We start from the raw sequence: 6,000 nt of genomic DNA, 5'->3' as shown, positions 1-6,000 counted from the left end.
CCTGATGTATCTGAAAATTTGAGAAATGAACAATATAATGCTGCAGATGTACTTCTGGCTCAAAACTTTTAAGAAACATGCACTATCCACTCCTTGCAATCTACATTTCATGACATCTTTCCAGTTCAATCCATCACAAATACTCAGAGTCAATTCATAGAGATCAGTCCGGAAAACTTTGAACATCGGCAACCACCTAGACTCATCTCAACAAGACAAATTGATTAGACTCTTGACGAAGTACCAAAAAGCCTTTGCTTGGGATTACACTGACATGCATGGGATTCACCCCGACACATGCACTCACCACATCTACAAAGATAGCACCATTAAACCGGTGAGGCAACCACAACGAAGAATGAACCCCATGCTCCAAGACATTGTCAGAGAAGAGTTGCAAAAAATTTTGAGAGTCAACTTTATATATCCTATTTCTGACAGTCAGTGGGTATCCCCATTGGTTATTGTGCCCAAGAAAAATGGCAAGTGGCACATCTGTGTTGATTACAGACAGCTGAATATAGCAACACTCAAAGACTACTTTCCACTGCCATTCATTGATCAAGTGTTAGACACCCTAGCCGGCAAATCATCATTTTCCTTTCTTGACGGTTTCAGTGGCTACAACCAGATCCGGATTGCCTCTGAAGACCAGGACAAAACCACCTTCACCTGTCCTTGGGGTACCTATGCCTACAATGTTTTGCCATTTGGACTTTGTAACGCTCCAGCTACATTTCAGCAAGCTGTGTTAGCTATTTTTGCTGATTTGATTCATGATTGTGTTGAAGTGTATATGGATGATTTTTCGGTATATGGCAATTCTTTTGAACATGCATTAGAAAATCTAGAAAGAGTTTTAAAAAGATGTATTGAAGCTAACCTGTCCCTCAGCAACGAAAAGTGCTTCATGATGTTAAATGAAGGGATAGTGTTGGGCCATTATATCTCTTTTCAAGGCATCCAGGTTGACCCAGCCAAGATCCAGATTATTGCCGATTTGCCTATTCCACAGAATCAGAGAGAGGTAAGAATTTTTCTTGGCTATGCTAGTTATTACCGCAGATTCATTGAGCATTTTAGCAAGATAGCCTTACCTTTGTTTAAACTTTTAGCCAAAGATGTACTTTTCAATTGGACTACGAACTGCCAACATGCATTTGAACAACTTAAAAAGAAACTATCTACCGCACCAGTCCTGAGAGGGCCTAATTGGAGTTTACCATTTCATATTCTTACCGATGCATCTGACACTGCAATAGGTGCATCCTTAGGCCAAAAAGAAGAATCTTGTACATATGCAATTTATTTCATTAGTAAAAATCTCACACCTGCCGAGCTAAACTATACAGTTACAGAAAAGGAAACACTTGCCATCATTTATGCTGTGAATAAATTCCGCCATTACATAACTGGTTATGAAGTCTTTGTACATACTGATCATTCTGCCATTCGACATCTTATGAATAAACCAATAACTAGTGGCAGAGTTACCAGATGGTTACTATTGTTACAGGAATTTAACATCACAGTGTTAGATAGACCAGGCAAAGAAAACCAGGTGGCAGATTTCCTGTCTAGACTGCAAAATCCAGGTGAGATTGTTCCTGTTGAGGATTCTTTTCCGGATGAGCACTTATTTGCAATTTCCATAGTAACTCCTTGGTTTGCTGATTTAGCTAATTACTTGTCTACAGGTAGAACACCTCCACATTTCACTGCAAAGGAGAGGAAAAGACTAATTAAACAAAGTGCTAGATATTCATGGCTTAATGGCGATCTCTTTTACACTGGTTTTGACATGATCATTAGGAGATGTGTACGCAATGATGAGGTAATTGACATTTTAAAATCTTGCCATGATGAACCTTGTGGTGGGCATTTTGCAGTGAAGCGGACAGCCTTCAAAGTTCTTACTCTTGGATACTATTGGCCATCCATTTTCAAGGATGCCAAGAAGTATGTAAAGAGTTGTGACAGCTGCCAAAGAATGGGCAGACCAACAGCTACCGATCAGATGCCCCTTCAGCCCCACGTTCACCTAGAACCATTTGATAAGTGGGCTCTGGACTTCATAGGACCTATCAACCCAGCCTCTAATGGTAAGCAGTACATACTAGTATGTACTGATTACGTCACCAAGTGGGCAGAAGCAAAAGCACTGGTAAGAGCAACCGAACAAACAGTAGTCAATTTCCTTTTTGAGGAGATCTTTGTGAGGTATGGAGTGCCTAGAGAAATTGTCACTGATCAAGGTACTCAATTCACCTCCAAGCTCATGAAAGACATCACAGACAAGTACCAAATAAAGCATAGGAAAAGTACCCCCTACCATCCACAGGCCAATGGGCAGGTGGAATCAACCAACAAAATTTTGGAGGGGATCATTACCAAAACTGTTGCAATGAACCGGAAAAACTGGGAGGAAAAGCTCAAAGAGGCACTCTGGGCTTACCGGATTACTTGGAAAGATACCACCGGATTTACACCATACCAATTGGTGTATGGTAAGGATGTCATGCTTCCTATTGAATTCCAAATTCACACTTTTAAATTAGCTGCAGATTTACTAATTGATTTGGATCAAGCACAAAAAGAGAGAATCCAGCAGTTGAACCAGCTGGATGAGATGAGGCATCAAGCAGAACAAACCACCATCCTCATGCAACAGCACAGGAAGCAATGGCATGATTCACACATTAAGAAGAAGCACTTCAAGGAAGGTGACTGGGCTCTGCTTTTTGATTCAAAATTCAAGGATCATAAAGCTAAGTTCACCACCCACTGGATGGGCCCCTATGAAATTGTTCAGGCTTATGACAATGGTTCAGTAAAACTCCAAACTATTGATGGCGAAGGTCATTCCTTCACAGTCAACGGTCATCGCCTGAATCTGTACAACAAGCCCATCAGCAAGCAAGATTTTCTCCATACATTATCTCAGCAAGAAGAGGTTGAGATACTGCAGCCCTCAGCTGCAGTATCGCTGCCTTAATTTCATTTCCTTTCAATTTCAAAATCAAAAAGAAAAAAAATAAAAAATAATAATAATAATAAAAATAAATAAATAAAACCAAAACTAAAAAAAAATAATAATGGGTTAGATGTGAAAACCAGTATCTGGCACAATCTAACCCCGAATTCCTACCTGAAAACCAATTTATTGGTGGGTATGAATTCTGTTTCTCTTGTTCATTGTTTCATTTCTCAGTTGCATCATGACTTGAGGACAAGTCAACCTTTCAGTCGGGGAGAGAGGCATCTGTTGTGTTACTTTTATCTCTCCCTTGTACATTCTTCAGATTTCTTATTCTATTTTTCACTGTAAATTTCCAACAACATCTTGTTACCAGCAGTAATTCCAGACTTTAACAAATAAGCTGTTCTGTCATGATTTTATTTCAGAGGGACCTGGTTATAAATATTTTGCAGGGGGACCTGTTCTGTTCAGACATCTATGCTACCAACACCAGTAGTCCAACACCAGCAGTCATGGGACCTATTTGAGATTTTCAGAAGGGACCTGTTTCAGCAATTGACACCTGTTAAGACATTCCAACCAGCAGTAATGGGACCTGTTTAAAACATTCAGTTGGGACCTGTTAAAACAAAGTTTTTGACACCTAAGGCTACTTCAACAGACTTCCACCAAGCTTCTACAAGGATTTGGGCACCAACACTTCAGCAAATGGCAAGCTCAGTGAACCTGTAACAATACAAAGAGCTGCATGAACATCTTCAGTTTTCTCAAAGGACCTGTTACATTCAGTTTTCTTAAGGGACCTATTACATCTTCAGTTCTCTAAGGGACCTGTACATTCAAATCTTTCAAAGGGACCTGTTATATCTTCAAAAAAATTTCTCAAAAGACCTGTGATCTCTGCATTCAACCTCCCTCAGAGGACCTGCCAAAAAGAACAGTAAAAAAGAATTAGCAACTCAGCATGTCAAATGATCAACAAAGGAGTAATGTATTTCTGTTCTTAAGCATTTAATTTCCTAGATTGGTTTTTAATGTAACTTTGGTGACTATAAGCTGTTGTAATTGATTTCAAGGACACCCATATGCATCAATCTATCACCCTTATCCCACCAATTCTCATCATTTCCCTACATTAACCTATCCATACCCCAAACACCCATTACCAACACATCCACCTTGTCATATCCCTGCAGGCATACCAACATTCTCTATGTGACCGAATACTCATTGAAAGGGCACGTGGTGAGCTGTGTATTTTAATAGAAAGGATGAGATAGATGTGGAAGCGGCCTATATATATATTTGACTCCACGCACAGCCGAATCATAACTTCGCCACCCAGCATTATAGCCCAGCACTATGGGTACGCTCTCAGCATTCTTGTGATGACATGCATGCAAGCGTACAACACTCTGTTTTAATTGAATGATTATATGGTGAAGTGAGTACAGGGTTATTTCATCACCCTTTCCACCCTCGATTCCCACAACTTCCAAGGTGAGAATCAAAAGCAAGGAGCGCGAGGAGATTATTATCATTTGGGTGGAGTTGGTGAGAATCAAAAGCAAGGAACGCGAGGAGATTATTATCATTTGGTGGAGTTACAAAGTGAAAATCTGAAGCAAGGAGCGCCGAGGAGAGTATCACCGTTTGGGGTCGGTTTACACAGTGAAACCAGTGAGCGCCGAAAGGGACAGCATCACCATTCTATTTCTAACTCCCATCACAGTCATATCGACCGGCCAAGCACAATATTGAAGGCCGAAAGAAGCGATATATACCAGGTAACCAACTTGGCATTTCTGTGTTTAAATTTTAAAGAGTATAGACAGAGAAGGGTTCGAGGCACAACCCTCTGCCATCACCATGACTAATAGGGTCGAACCCAGTACATTTGACAGCTCACAATACCATAAAGATTGCATTGAGATCCTTAGAGAAGCACAGTGGTTACCTTTTCTAGAAAAATTCCATGGGAGTAATGAGGAAATCACCAAACAATTTGCCTTCACCTTTAATGGAGAAAAGGCCCTAATAGGCACCTTCTCCTTCAGAATCTCAGAGGATACTATAGCTCAGGCAATTGGACTCAGTCCTGAGGGAGAGAAGTACTTTAAAACTAAACAATTCAAGGAGAAATCATGGACACAGTTCATGTCCAGATCTAGAGTTTCCTCAGTAAACTGGAAGAAGGGTGTTCCAAGAAGCTGGTTAGTTCATCCTTGGGATGAAATGATTTACATTATCCAAAAGTTCATAACCTGTGAAGGTAGATATTGTATTGTTTATCTATACCACTTCAAGCTACTCCTCCATTTAAAGAAACAATGTGTGATCAGTGTGCCATATTTTCTGCTGCAAAGTTTAACAAAGATGGCCAAAACTATCCAGAAGCAAAAAGGGAATGAAGATAAAAGCCTGTACCATTTTGGCCTAATTAAAATCCTCATTGAACATGAGTTGCAGAAGCGAGGGAAGCCATGGAAAGAATTCTTAGCTGTCAATCAAATCAGAGATGAGGAGGAAAAAGAGGAAGTGCAAGAAGATTCAGGGTTTATGAAGGACATTGATGAGGAACTTCCAGTGTCCAAAGCCAGCAGAGCACCTCTACCTGTGGGCAGCATAAGGACTAGGAACATGCAAAAAGAGGATGCCAAGAGGGCTGAGAAAGACAAAATTTTTACCACCTACTCACGAAGAACAAGGAGGACACCAAAAACTCAGCTGCAAGAAGACCAGTTTGAATCTCATGCACCTGCACAAATGGATGCTGAGAGTGGTGACCATTCACTACCAGCACTAGAAGTTGACATAGAGGTAGAGAGCCATAACAAACAAGAAAAATGTTCACCACCTCCCACCAAAAGACGGAAGAAATTAGAAAAACAGATTGAAGAATTGAGGGAAGAGCTCATGGAAGCTAACATGTTGGAAAAAGTTATTAAAAGGGAAAATGAAATGCTCAGGGCACAAAGCAAAGAAACACAGAAAACAAATGAAAAGCTAAAGGAAAGAAT

The sequence above is a fragment of the Pinus tabuliformis genome, chromosome 9 (assembly GCF_031772625.1).
Source record: "Pinus tabuliformis cultivar Carrire ecotype Pingquan chromosome 9, CPIR1, whole genome shotgun sequence".
NCBI lineage: Eukaryota > Viridiplantae > Streptophyta > Pinopsida > Pinales > Pinaceae > Pinus > Pinus tabuliformis.
Note: the sequence above shows the minus strand (reverse complement) of the source record.